Source organism: Ornithodoros turicata, chromosome 1, assembly GCF_037126465.1.
Source record: "Ornithodoros turicata isolate Travis chromosome 1, ASM3712646v1, whole genome shotgun sequence".
Taxonomy (NCBI): Eukaryota; Metazoa; Arthropoda; class Arachnida; order Ixodida; family Argasidae; genus Ornithodoros; species Ornithodoros turicata.
In genome coordinates this window covers 147,327,212-147,343,005 of record NC_088201.1, presented here as the reverse complement: position 1 = coordinate 147,343,005, position 15,794 = coordinate 147,327,212, and positions in this window count along the sequence as shown.

Sequence of the window (15,794 nt, the reverse complement as noted above, 5' to 3'; positions counted from 1 at the left end):
CAAACACCAAGGCATACGTGACCTTAAAGATGGCGGCGCCCGTGATCGGCGGCCAAACCGTTTCTAAACAATGCGGTTGTTGTTTCTTCGCGACGTTTTGGATGTCTTTCGATCACTGTAATTATTTTTATCCGATAATCTCGCAGTAAAACGCACAGCTTTGCACATAAGGCTTCGTACTTTTGACGACTTCCAAAGATGTGATGACGACCGCACGTTAAGACTCACTGAGCCGATGCGATGTACTTCAACTAAGGAGAAATGGACTACCATGCTGCGGAAGAAGCACCGCATAGTTTACGCTGGCAAAATACATTCATCTCTGGGCTTTATGACGACGGAGATATGTCTGTAAGCGGCAAAACGACATGTAAACAATGTCACATGACCTCAAAATGACGTTTTCTATGACGTGCGACCAGGACAAGATGGCTGTTTTGCCAAAGGCACCCGCTTGAGGGTATTTACAACAATGGCGGGTTTGTGTCTACCCTGTGCCTTCCGTGGTGTCCGGACGGAGCCCGAACCCGAGGCTCGGGCTGTGTGACCAGCAGTCGTCTGCTTCTTGTGGCGCGATGACCTTGAGGCTGACCTGAAGCCTCCGTGCTTCTGCTCTCGCCCAATAGATGGCGTAACGTTACTCGGTAGTGACACGAGCATGTTACATGCAGTGGTCGCTATAACACGGAGCCTCGACCTTGAGGTTGACCGACGTGACCTAAATTCCGATGACTCGTCGCCATCCTGCTGCTCTCCGTCCTGTGCCGCGACTTATACCTTCAGCCAACCAGTACTGTTCAGTTTTGACGATTATGCTTTGGGGTGTTAATTTCAGTTAAAACTTTAATGACAAAATTTTAGCAAATACTATGTCTTCCGGCGTATAGTTGAGCCCTTTCAAGGCCGCTTCAGTAATATTAATTCCATGTGCATTTAAGACCAGTACAGCCCTGCATTGTAAATAATAATAAGGTTGATCTTTATTATTATTGTTGTTGTTGGTCACCTAAAATTTTGTTGACATCAAGCCAGTAAATAAATTCGAGATACACACCAAATTGCACAGAATGGGCGAATGGTAAAATATCCCTTTTTGACGAAAAAAAAAACGTCGCTGCTTCTTCAATTCATCATACTGAACTAAGCCGTTTAAAACAATCGTCCTGTGTGTGTGTGTCTGTTTTTGCTTTGAGACAGTTACTGAGTGTGTTTCTTTATTCGCCATTTGTTTGCACTAGATGCTGAAGCAGCTTCTGCACGGGCTTATGCCTTATGCTTATGCTCTTATGCTCTAAACTTATGCTCTACTAAACTCCACTCTTATGCGCAAAACGCTGCCACTCCTGTCCTTGTTCTTTATTAAAAATAAGTACGCAGAGGAATTTCATTTCGGAAAAGGCTCCCCGACTATAAGACTCCGTTCTCCTTGATCGAAATATCTCACCTGAGCGTCTTTGAGAAGTTGCGCAAAACATTGGCACACTGAATGCAGAGTGCACGTGCGCCGTCTGGTGTAATGCTCTCTTCATCTAGCAATCTAGCAATTATTTCGGAGACAAGGATAGCGAAGCCAATGGGCTGTTGTACATCGGGACGGATCTGTCAGCGCAGAAATGCCACAAACTACTTATCAACCACAAACAACCTAAGCAGCACGACAATATTAGTCCAACATTGAACCCATATGTGCTGCCAAAATTACCAATATTGGTCCACTATGGGACCAATATGGGGAGTGCAACCAGGCTCCATATTGGTCCAATAAGGGGTGCCCATATTGCGCCAATATTTTCGTGATAACGACAAATGGGAGCCCGTGTAATAATCAAGCATTATACGGTATAATATCTACCACTGATATTACTTCTCTCTTCCTTTTGCTTTTCCATTTCCGCAGATCTTGTTATTGATCCACGCTGCATGGCGTTACAAAAGTAACACTGCATAGCCCTAAAAACGAAGAACAGGTGGTACGCCCGTCTTACTGAAGGACTCAGGTACTCCTACGCATCTGCCAATACCAAACATCCCTCAGAAGCCTTCGTTGGGATCGCAATAGTGTATGAACCGAAAATTTCCAACCCGCTCCTAGACTACAGAGGAGCGAAACACTTTCGTGACGGTGACGGACATGCGCCTCAGCAACTCACACTGCCAGCAGTAACTTGAAAGCACCTAACGTTGCAGAAGAGGCATGCCTTCCTATCAAACATTGTTTTTTACATGACCTGTCGCAATTCCATTGCCATTAGAGGAACCAGCGACATTTTAGCCCGAATGAAACGTCTGATCCCAGTGTCGCGCATGCGCATTACTGAACGCGTGATTTCGCTCAAAAGACCACGCTCCTAGTCGCTTCGACAGATTGGCAGTGGCATCGCGAAGCAAGATGGCGGCAGGGGACCAGGCAATATGGGTCCAATATTGTGTGCTGCTTGGGGAAGTGCTCTGCCGATAGGAAATTTGCACCATGCCGCGCATAGTGGCCTGGAGCAGTGACCCTTGTCTGAGTTAAAGGGCCGGATGCGACCTTAATTGTGATGACGCGGCGCCTTGCCGCTGCTGTATGATTTTTTTTTTTCTTTTGTCTGCTTGACGCTGAAGTGGACTTTACTGTTTTTTTTTCTCAAGTCAAGGTGGCATTTCTGGGATTATAGGTGTCAGATATATGTGGAAATTGTGTTTTACCTTCCACGATCTAACGCTTAGAAAGAAACCAGCCGCATGTGCGACTTTGAATATCTTTATGCCACGTTCAAAGCATTTTTTCGTACTATCGAACGATAGCAACGTCACTGCCCTGGCACGCGAAGTTACTGAACTACACTGTAATATACTTGGCGTGTGTTTTCTTTTTACGTAGGTGCAGACTTCAGAATTTTCTGTAAAAGTAACTACACGCGACAGCCATGTGATAATGACATGTCGCAAAGTTCATATCCTTGATGAAAGATGAGGCTTTGTTTGTATTTGTACCTTCTATGTTGTTCCAGCCTCAGAACATCAGTTTCTCTCTTGTTCATATCCTTGTCTATCACGCTAAAAATATTTTTTGGTCTCTAGACCGAGAGGAAGCAGCTCAGGAGACTCTCAAATACGACTCCAACAGAATCGCGTGCAAGAGTCATAAGAGCGGAAGCCCGTCAAAAGGCCGAAAATCATAACGCGAAATAATCATGAGGCTGAAAAGCCAAACAGTCAGAAGGCCGAAAAATCATAAGGCCCAGCAGTCGGAAGACCGAAGGTCAAAACACCACACAATGAGAAGGCCCAAAATAAAAACAAAAAACCTAGAAAGCGACAGAAATCGCTGTGCAGATTGTCATTAAAATGCGACAGCAGTTTACAGCTTCCATTCTCCGACGATAAACAGTAGAGGCATGTGAAGACTGAAGTGGCTGACGTACTTGGCCAACACTATCTTGTCTACGCTGGTGACGAAGACACAATCATGACACTTCGCATACGGGTTGTGGTAATTTATCGTCTCTCACTAGTCGAAACTTTCCTTCATAAAGTTCGCGAACTAGTTGTTCTGGGGCCTCTTAATCACCATATTGAAGTCTCCCATGACAATCATTATCATGTCGTTTTCTTAAATTTTTTATGAAGACGTGGCTTACAGAGTAGTTGAAGAGTTCGGCTAGAAGGAACTTCTTGATTTTGCCTTTATCGGATCCTAGCGTAGTGTATACAGCACGATGAGGGTGGGGCATCCATGTATATTTGATTACATACATACAGTGCAGTTGTACAGGCATAGGTGAGGTAATCTCGCCAATCATGCTTACGGTTACCGTGGTACAGAGAGGATCCCAGTGAACGCTACTGAGGTGTAGTCGTGTGTTTTCTGCGGCGGGAAGTTCGTGACTACCCTATTCCCAGACCAGGAGGGACTGCACAACCCTCCCTCTGTTGTATCACCACCACATTCCCCTTTCCTTTTTTCAGCCTTTCCTCTACTCCCTTTACTGGCTGCACCTAGCCGCCGAAAGCTGGGGTGCGCACTCCACAGCTGTTGGTCCAGCTCTGTGCTAAAGAAAGATTGTATACCTCACTCAGTATTACGAACAATTGAACTGTCATATAATAGTCATCAGACACAAGGAAATGTGTAACATTAAACAGAAACTAAATATATCATAAAAACATAAACATTAAAAGCCATTGTGCACTCATTACTTACAAAATTTTTGTCTGCACGTTGCTATATCACTGACAGACAGGAAACAGAGACAATGGAGAAAATCGCCTGTGATTGCGTAGTTGCTGCCTTTAGAACTGCTTGTTTGAATTAAAGCTCATACACCCTGCACTGAAACAACCTTCAGATGTCAATCATACTACATTGACCTTTGATATTTTCTTTTTCTTGTGTGTCACCAAGAAATAGGTCAATGATCATATCACAGAAGAGCTCTCGGAATCAAGATGGTGCATGAGAACTTACAGTGTGGAACGAGGTGCAGATCTCATAGTCTTCATTAAAATATGCGCAGACCGGCTTCAACACAAATATATGTTGACCTGGGAAGCCACTTTCATCACGGGTGCCATATATAGGCTGCAGCAACTTTCTTGTTTGCGGCTTCCATGCCAGTCACCTTGGGTGCATGACACAAAGATCTTATGTATAGATGAATGTATTTGGAAGCACTTTGATAATCATAAAGGTGTACTTGAGGCAGTTTGCATTCACAGCACAGTACATACTCGTTTGCTGCTTGATTCTTGTCTGTATATGCAAAGACCCTGTTTGGCAATAAGATAGAGAAAGAGATAAGACCACAAAAGTACTAAAAAGAGGGCGTATACAATAAGATGCCTGAAAAGGACCCAAGCAGCACAATGTACTGAAACTCGAATGCAATGGGGATGAACGGTATTGTCTTATCAATGTTCCTTAGTTTCACAGGTCTGTTCAAGGCCTTTCACCTACCCGTCCACCCCCATTGCCCTCGACTTTCAGTACACTGTGCTGCTTGGGGAACAAGTGTTGTCTGCGTCAGAGTAAAAGCTGTAAAAAAGTATATTGTGCTGCTACACTATCACTTCATCATGCAAACACCACTCAGCTAACGAAACGTGTCACAACGTCATCGCGTACCCTTCGCCAGATTTTCGTTGAACTCAGAGACGTGCAATCGGCATTCTTCCCATTCAAAGCGGGCTCTTCTTGCTGCTGTGCCATCAGTGCGGTGCCGTAAGTTGATACCCATTCATGTCAGGCGATGTCGTCGAACACTTTTGGTGCTAACAACGAAGATACCCTCGCGTATACGGGACAAATGAAAATACGTCTCGCCGACGCTTTTAGCAACATGTCTGCTACTGTTTTATCCACATGTTTGCTTCATGTATTCTGTATACAGCTATGATATTTGCCTCATAAATACTGCAAACACTTAAAAATTGTATGAACGGCGGGCGTACACAATGGCCTCATTCGATCAACGTCGGTTAAGCGAGATAAAGGGCCCCTCGACTTGGAATTGCGACTCAACTGTCTTTTGACAGCACTGTCATGCATTTCTAAAATAAATCTTGCGTCCCGAACCAACCTTATTAATAAAAAGTGTGAAGGATCCTCGATCTCGGTTGAGCGTTCAATCTCGTTAACCGGCGTTGGTTAACCCCGGCCTATTTCAAATGTCCATGCGAGAGAATGCACCCTTCCACTAGTTCCAGAAAGTTACACATTGCTCATTTTAGTGGTTTGAGAGGGAAATTTAACATGCATGTTCTACAAGGTCGGACACACATAAGAGTATCGCGGGAGCGCATGACCTGCAAGTACGCCAGCGCTGCGTAACGGATGTTCCTGGGTTTGAGACCTCGCGCCTAGTGAACGTTCGCCACCTCTCGGTTGAGCAAGGTATATCTAAACTGGTAACGAAAACTAGCGAAAATACCAAATCAGACTCATCGGCAAGGCCACCAGCAAGAGGCGCGAGCGATCCTAGGTGTTGACAGTAGAGGTACCGCTGTAAACAGAAAAACTTTACAACATGGGCGTGGCTTGTGTGTGTACTAATAGGTTATTCATAATTTCAATATAGAAAAAGCTTTCTGTTGCCCCGCTCGTGCACATATACGAGATCATCTACCACAGCTCCAGTACATTTCCGTATCCTGCTCCTTTGCGCATGTGACACAGTTGGGGGTGTTTATCCGGGCGTCTCTGTATCCGTACCATGTGTCCGTGCATTGTAGTACGGAGTTCGTACACTCTTTGGGTTAAACAGGAAGCGGCGTTCACATCTCCGTACTGTAGACCAAGATTAACACGTGTGAACAGATGAATACAATGCATCCCCTGTTGCTGGGCCCGCGAAAAAAGATTTCGTCATGGGACGAGCGGCCATGATGGTGTGAGTGTTAGCAGGAACCAACTGTGCACCAACGATGTCATGTTTTGTTGCAATGGACCTATATCGGCCACTTATTGAATAAATGCAAACGTCTAATCACTATGTGTACGTATAGCTCTAGGTGAGAAATGGGCCTTATGTGAACCTTCCTAATTTCTCTATTGTCATCACGATGCCTTTCTGTTTGGAGTTGTCAAAATCTGTGATAGCTGTATGTATTTGGAATTGATATGATTCATTAAATCTGATATGCTTTATTTTTCTGTGTTCTCGTCTGGTATTGTTGACTGGGCGCGGAAAAGGGAAAACAAGGCAAGCGAAGTGTGCCAATGTAAACGTGCATGGCTAATTATGCACTACTTATTATTCATATTAGTGACGTCGTCTCTGACGTCATTTATTTACAATCGCAGTAGTCCGCGCAACGGATGGATGGCGCTGACCGTCTCTATCATGGCGTCATTCTGAAGACACAGGGGCCTATGGGAGTTGCGCTACCTGTTTAAATATACCTTGGGTTGGGTTCCTCATTGCTCTCGTGGCGCCGGCGAGCGGGGAGACCCACCTGCTCTTGCTATTCAATCTCTGCTGGCGATGTTTTGATCAGTGCGTGGCGCGACGTAATATTGTCCTATCGGAATCGAGAATAAAAGTGAAACAGGCGCATGTCGCGGCATACGTTGTGTCGTTACTAAGGTGTTAAAACGGTGTTGTTAAATCTTCCGATTTTGTCATGTAGTAACTGTTTATTGTTATGTATAGTTATCTGTTTAGTTTCTTGTTATGACGTTTGCAAAGGATGCATCGTTTGTCATTACATGCGCCTGTTTCACTTTCTTTCTCGATCCCGATAAAACGTTGATGTCGTAAAAGATTACGCCGCGCCACACACCGATCAAAACATCGCCAGCAGAGACTGAATAGCAACAGCAGGTGGGTCTCCCCACCCGCCCGCGCCACGAGAACAATGACGAACCCAACCGAGAGGTGGCGAACGTTCGCTAGGCACGAGGTCTTAAACCCAGGAGCATCCGTTACGCGGCGCTGGCGTACTTGCAGGTCATGCGCTCCCGCGATACTCTTATGCGTGTCCGACCCTGTACGACATGGACAGTATGACAAGTGAGAACACAGCGGAAGACGATAGCGTTCCGTTGAAGAAGGCGCCATTCACTACGTATTTGGTAACGCATAACGGCGGCACATGTTTCTCTTTATTCTAAGAACCTCACAGCATAAAGGGCGTAATAAGAGCTTACATACCTTCGAAATCGTCTTGCGAAAGCCCACGAGGGCAGGCACAGCACAGCATTGACTTTGACGGTTGTGACAGTCGCGGCACACATGCTTTCCTCACACGAGTGCCGGTTGCTGCGGGACAAAGCCAAGCAGATCCAGTGCGCATGCCCAGATTCCTCCTCCCACGCGGAATAACAGGAAACGCGTGTGATTTGAAACAACGGGTTGGCGCCCGTTATTTTCGCGGCGATATGCATGTATTTTTCACGACTATTTTTTGCAGTGTGGTTGAGGGCTTCGTGCTCGGGCCTATGCAAGCCCGGGGCCTAAGGCGGTCGCCTTCTCGCCCCCCCCCCCTATCGCCAGCCCTGAGTGGGGGAGCATTAAGCTGGAACGGAATAAGCGTCGCACGCGCACTTTGCATTCAGTGTGCTAATATTTTGAGCAACGTCTCAAGGACGCTGATATGAGATACCTCCTTCACCGAAGAATGGAACCTTATAGTTGTGAGGCATCTTGCCAATTAAAATTTCTCTACTTACTTTTTATAATCAACATCAATGACAGTAGTGCGCTGAAGTGGTGTTCACGCATAACAGGGGGGCGAAACGTTTAACTTCAGTTTCAGGCACACACTTCAGTAACTACGTACAAAAACGAAAAAAAAACACACACGCACAGACAATTATTTTGAATTATTTAGTTCAGTGTGATCAATAGAACAAGCAGTAACGTTTTTTATTTCACTAAATCGATGTCTATACGTTTTTTTTTTCATTCTGTGTCTCTGGAATTTATTTTCTGCACCACTCGGCATGCTTTATGTCGAGTTCTTTTGAAGAAAATGTTAAGTGACCGACAAGTATAACAGTAATGATGACCAACCTTATTACTATTGATGAACACAGAGTTGTCCTGCTCTAAAACGCACATGAAATTCATATCATTGAAGCTTGAGGACTCAACTATACCATAGACGTGGTATTCGCAAAAAAATGGTAATACACATCGAGAAAGTTTAGAAAGTAACCACGGAAAACATAACCGTCAAAATTAAACGGAAGTGGTTTGCTGTCGCCGCGTCATCGAAATTTGGCTCACACTGGTCAGTCTCAAGGTGGAGGCGCTGCAAAAAACCGACCACGCGTGTCGCACACACATGTGACTACTAAACGCTAAAGCTACGCAATCTCTTAGGCCTGAGAAGAGGCAGCTAAATTTATGCCTATACACTAAACTGAAACACGCCTTCCGGAAAATCGGTCTTGGCAAAAATATGGGACCGTTTTGCGCGTTTTTTCGTTTTCCCATTTAGTACGCGAGGACGTCCATTACTCGCAGATGACAGTGGCTGTCCGTGCGGATGACGGTGGCTCGTCTCTATAGCTAAGACGACTGACAGCACGTTCGCGATTGGCTAGGGCCGTTGAAAACACGATCCTCATTGGCTGACTCTTAGTTTTTACGTCACAGGGACAAGTAAGCAGGCTTTCTCTATCTAGGTGGTGTTGGCCCGGGCGCTAACTATGCGTCATCTCTTAGGTAAGAGCAGTGGCTGCAGCGCTCCGCCTTCCGCGCCATCCTATTGGCCCACATTTAGGAGGCGGAGCCTCCCTCGTGCTTGGTCAGCAAACGTAGTGACAGCCGAATCGTGTGCTCCTTTCGCTTTTAGCGACAGATGATAGTGTCTGAATGCGGCATCGCGGTTAACGGTCTTGCGGCACATATGCTTCGGGAGAACATTTTCGTAAGTATTGCAAAAACAAAACAAAACACAGAAAACCGCGATTAATGACCAATGTCGTATAATGGACAACAGCAGACCCAGTCCATCTGCTTTTGTAGTGTCTACACTTCTGAAACTCTACACAGCTCTGAAACAGCTGTCCGAAGTGGCTGCAGCGGTACTCGACAACCATTCTCGCTCGGCTGTCTCTCCCACAGAGCAGGCAATGCGGCGATCGCTGTGCTGTTTCAGACCAGTGTAGTGTAGCCACTACAAAATCAGATGGACTGGGTCTTCTGTTGTCCATTATAGGACACTGATCATTTATCTGTCCCGGTTTTCTGGTATTTTTTTTCACGACAAGCGAATGACTGTATACCAGTAGAACAGGAACTAAATAAGTAGTTTTTCACAGTGGTAAATATGCTTAAAATATTCTAGTAAGTTAATAACTTTACCTGAATAGTTACTAGCTTATTATTTTTTCTCGTCACTTGAAATACGTCACGTGCAAACATTCTGCAGCAGTCTCTGAAACTGTGTTAAGTTGTTAAGTGACGACATGCTTATATATGCATCAATGTGTATTTAATTAATTATTATGCAGGGACATGCAGGTTACTCTGGGCCTATTGGTGGTATGTCTTTCCCGAAAGGATCGTAAATGGCACCTTCAAACACTAACACATTGAGTCCACGATAATCGTACTCAAGCACACTCACCTTCACGAAAGGTTCAGCAATTGCATAGCACATTCGGAGTCCACTGCAGAACATCCCGATATCCTTCACACAATGACAAGGAAAAAGTGTGTAAAAGAAGACGACTGAGAATAATGTGTAAAGAGGCAAATGTGGGAAAGCTCCAGGCATTGTGCAGCGATAAACAAATCTATTGTTGTCAGCCTGATCTTATCATAGAAGACGTGCAGCAGCGAGCAAGTGGAACCTTGATAAATGCGATACTGGTGCTACTCATTAAAACGACAAAGAAGACAGTCACATGCCTTCAGAGTCAGTTATTTCTTCCTTACAACATCGAGGCTTCAGACACGCAATAGCTCTCTAATGCCTTGAGCAGTTTTTCAGCACTATAATTTCACTGACTCCCCTGTCAACCGGGCGCTACGAACTCAGTCACCTAACAACACTGACAAGCCACAGCGCCCCATCAATAGAAGATCCACGCAGCAACGTTCGAACCGCATGGTACTATGATGTTTTATGATGTAAAACGCTCGTCGTTGTAAGTGTCCAGGAATGCATGCGAATAACCAGGAATCCAACAAACTGCCCAAGTCTAGCCTTTATTAATTATATTCAAACGAGTCAGGAAAAAAAGGGGCTGGCACCAGAAATCGAGCCTGGGTCTTCTGATTCCTGGCATCAGCACCTCTGTTCCCTGAATTGTTTGAATTCGTTAATTTCTGGGCGTTAAGGCTTTCGTGTATGTGTCGTCCCTCATTGCGGTCTGCCTGGGCCGGTTCTCGTGGTTTCACTTTATTGTTCACGCAGTAGTTAAGTCTAATTAATAATCTGCTGCAAATCGCGTCAGACATTACAATATTTTTAGACCGTACTTGACTGTCAACCCACGCCAACGTGCCTATACCTCTTTCCATCGACATCAGTACGCGCTCTTCGCGCTGGCAAAATATCAATCCATTCGTATCGAAACCAAAACAACACAGATATAGTTAAACATCTCAACTTTTTAATAAGTACCGAGTCCTAGTACATGGTGCACACTTCATCAGTGCGCACTCTGCAGTCAACGCACGATTGCTTGTAACCGATTAAAAGTGTCCTGAACTACATTATCGCAATTTTTGGTGTTTCAATACGTCCTGCTGTTGGACTGAGCTAGTCTGCTCCTTCTACAGTTCAATTAATTGCTAGTGTAAGTAACGATGCTGGCGTGGAGACTTATGTCCTGAGAAAGACCGATTTTCCTGTTTATCAGCCTTCGCTTTACGGGCTCTTTAAGGTGTGTAGCAAGAAACATGTAATCGCTTTCCGACTATTTTTTTGGTATAGCTCTCCCAATTGCTCTGGTACGTATACGAGCTATGCCAGTATTAATGAATCATATGAATTGTGCCAATCTGAAAAATTTCCGCTATGCAAGTCACGTAGAGTGTGTAAAAGCTTGTTACCATCTGCGTAGCGCGGGGGGCAAGGGGGGGGGGGGTCAAGATCGCTTGGAAAATTGTGCACCATTTATTCATAGGTCGTCGTGATGCTCCTCAGATGTCATAATATTATTAAGCTCCGAACACCCGCGCTGTCCCCTGCGTCCGCCTCGACATAGAGAGATGAACGTGTTGCACGCCTTGCCCCCCCCCCGGCCCCCCGGATTCACTTTGCCCCGTCCCCTTCAAAAATCCAGGAAACGGCCATGCTTGTTGACCAGCGACGCACCCTACGTGACTGCATTGTACCAGGGCGGTGAAAATGTACATTACTCTGTGGAGGCGGTGGTGTGGACAATTTGGTCCATATCAAGAAAGGGACAAAACAGCGTGGAGAAGGCACGAAGCCTTCACCTGCAACGACTTGCCGAACCACAGCCTTAACTCATTTACTTTCCTATACATTGAGCTATTCTCTCTCACAGCGCCCCATGTGTGTGCCTGGTTCTTCGTCCCGTCTCTGCACTGTTTCTTCACCTGCGAGTACATTACTGGTTCCAGTGCAGCTTACACAGATGCTTTTTATTTGAGTTCACTGTTAAGAAGGTGGAGAGTGGGGACCCCGGAAAGTATGCACTAGATTGCAGTGAGAATATGGAGGTAAGTGCCAACACAAACTTGAAAAAAATAAAAGAAAGGAAAAGACCATTCATCCTTCTCACCCTGATTACCGAAGCGTTGATGTTCTGTGCTATCAAGTCGTCTTTGCAGGACATTAGAGTTGCCGTTGCGATGCGACCGCCGCGCGCCACTTCTATGGCATCTTGCCAGAGGAGGAAGTAAACAAACATTGAGAGGTAGAAAATCCAGAGAACACATGAGGAAATATTAAATATGTTCTAAAGTAGTTCAGCCGCGATCACACAAAATACGTCCATTCAAGAGCGGAAGCCGTAATAATTGGTCGGTTTTGTTACGCTTTGATAAGAACAAGATAATGACGGTAATAGCTGGGCCATTCCACGCCAGGTGATCCAAAATGAGCGGTCGACCATAACCGATTTCTTAAAAAGACCGGAACTGCTGGAGAGCGCAGCTCAAAACGCATTGTCTTAAAATTTAGGGGGCCTAAATAAGTACGGTAAAGTCAGAAAAGTATACTTCACCTTTTTACCATTTATTTCGCCGCGCGTAGTCATGCGAGATACCGCTTGCGATTTTTGTGTCGTGGAAAGGTGTAGTATAACCCATTATGTGTGTTATCCAAAGCGGGTCTCTCCCTCCTCTAGTCGCGCGCCGAAACGGCGTCATTTCCCTTGTGTTAGACATTGTTAACTGCTTTCCGTGGCAACCCAGGAATGAGGTATTCACTGCCCCTGAATGAATTTGGTTCCAGAATGCCCTCAAAAAGTTGCATGTTCGCGCGCGTATACATCACTCGAAAACGAGTGGAGCTCGAAAACATAAAATTTGAAATTCTCCCAACTTTCTTCGGCCATTTTCGGGACATGGCGGTTCATGCCAAATAAGTGCATTGTGCTACTCGCTAAAGAAGACATTGCATTACATAATACTCAAAAACTGGAAAACTAGTGTTGGAAACGCGCGAGTTTTTTCTTTTTTCCTTTTTTCTGGACCACGCTTGACATTCCGCGGATACGTTATAATCCGTTTACTAAGCATGTTCTGCTGTGAAACCGTGCAACAGCTAAGCGGTGGCGGCACGTTGAAATAACCGCCAATGTCATGATCTTCCCATGTTTTTGTTACTCTTCTGTATTCACTTGCGTTTCTTGTGTTCCCTCTACAAGCGGCCGTCCGTAAATGTGGGGTGTACCTTGAAATTCTTCTCACAAGTTGCGAAACAAGTTCGGAAAGCTTTCCCTTTTCGACCTGCGCTCCGCTAACAGCCCGCATGATCATTAAAGGCCAGCTACGCCGATTTCCCGATGTGTTAAAACGGTTGTGATATTCAGAACGAGCACGTCCAGCTGCCCCCGAAACGCACCTTCGTTTCTCAATTTTCTCTTCCTATTACGAAAATTAATTAATCAAAGAAACCAAAACAAGCCATTGGAGTAGCCATTTTTGTGACGTAGATGGGAAAAACCTGCTCCATCTACGTAGATAGAGAATCGTGCTTCTGATTGGATGAAAGCTGAGGCGTTCTCTGACTTCCCTGGCGTCTTCTCCCGTTTCCAAGGAAATCCAGTTATGGCCGCCGGCTACGATGAGCGTTTTGTCTGAGGTAATCCCGAGAACTATTGAACGATGGAAACAACAACCGGGCGAACTCTCCTCAACAACATTTTCGGTGTGAAATTGTGATTATGTGCTCGAGAACTTCGCAGTTCAACCGTTCAGCTGCCATTCACATCGACCCGTTTGCTGCTTTGACAAGTGCCGGAATGGAAGCGATTGAGCAACAACGTGAGACTTGGTGGTCGTTTGAGCATATACCTGCAGAGGACTGGTCTTCAAAGAAAGAAGACTGTCAGAATTGAACTGTGTTAAATCAGTGAAGCGGCCAAAAGACATGAAAATACTGGATGTCACTGTACGACAGCAGACAGAAAGAGAGCCGTGTAGACGATAGATTATCCCTTGAGGCATCCCATCCCCAAAAGGGACTATGGCCTTGGCAAAGAACACCTGCTGCAGACGACCAGCGGGAACAAAGGGTCCCGGGCAGACGGCTGTGAGCACCCACCCTTTATAAGGAGGACCCAAGGTCGGCAGCGGGCAGCTTGAGTTCGGACGTCGTCAGGAAGACACCGGCCCAACGCTCACTTGTATATTCTCTTGTGTATTTGTCTGTCACTGTATATAAAAGTTGTTTCGTTAGTTGCCGACTACTGCATTCCACCTCACCCGGAACACCTGGGGAAACTTCACTGGCGCAGTCGACAGGATGCAGCAACCACCATCATCGGCAACGCAAGCACTTGGACAACGGAGGCCGGCAGTACAACAGGGAGAGAAGAGGGCCAGCAAAGCCATATCCACGTGAGAAGCTTTTGAATTGGCAGTTACATCGAAGTGGCACCTAAGCGGGAGACTTCGACGGGAAGATTTCTGTGAGACGGCACCTACGAGGGAGGTCTTACGAGAGCTACGGCCAGGGAAGCGAAGCGGCACCTGCGTGAGAGGCTTCGAGGAGTACAGCTGAGTTGGAGCGGCACCTAAGTGGGAGGCTCCAAGGACTACGGTCAGAACAGCGCAGAAGGAACAGCCATCACGGAAGACAACAAAAGCAGGTAGGACTTTGTCCTGTTTTCTCCGAGGTTCACCATGTCGGTAACAACCAGATCAATGGGTAAAAGGGATTCCCCAGGCTTAACTCCGGAGGAAGTTGTGATTGACGAAAATGGGGCAAAGGGCATTCGGACAGACGCAGATGTCCGACTGAAAGAAAAAGAAATGGAGCTGCAGGCATTACAGCTGCAGATTGAGTTGGAATGGTTAAAACTTGCGCGAGTGCAGGCGGGTAGCGGGAGTGACGTGCGCGCTGGCGGAACGCGGAGCAAGATTGGGGAATACGCGAAAGAATTGAGAGCAGCATTAGCCCTCATGCCAGTGTCAGACGCCATGGTGCCCGCATTGTTCAAAAACGTGGATACGCTTTTCGCATCGCTTGAAATTCCGGAATCTGTGCAGGGCACAATTATCTTGCCTTTTCTAAATGAGAAAGTAAGAACGCTCGTCGCTAGTCAATAAGATGGCGAGATAATGCAGTACAAGGATCTGAAGCAGTTGATTCTGAAAGAGCTGAAGCTCACTGCTAATGAGTACAAAAGGCGGTTTAACACGGCTCGAAAAGGAGAGGGCGAATCTTGGAACCAGTTCGCAACGACGCTAGAAACCCTGTTTGCGTATTACGTTAACAGCCGAAAGATAGAAACGATGGGGGATCTAAAAGCATTGATAGTGGCGGATAGGATGAAACCCGTTATGTCCGAAGACATGCGCACTTATGTAGTACAGAATGAGACAAAGGAATGGCTACAGCCTAAGGAAATTGCGGAACTCGCCGAAAACTACGAAGAGAGCCACCAAGGCCGTAGGGGATTAAAGCGAGAAGGTGTGGTAACAACAAGGGGCACAAGCGAACGCGAAGCAAATTCTCAAGGCGCGTCAGTAAGGTCGTTGAACAAAGGAGATAGGAAACCCCCTAGATGTTACAACTGTGGTACACTGGGTCACATGGTCAGGGACTGTCCACAGCCAAAACAAAGAAACACGCACGAAAAGACTGCGGAAGCAAAGGAAGAGGCATCAAAGCTAGTTGCGAGGGTCTCGTGCCTAGACATGGAAGGGCGGGAAAGC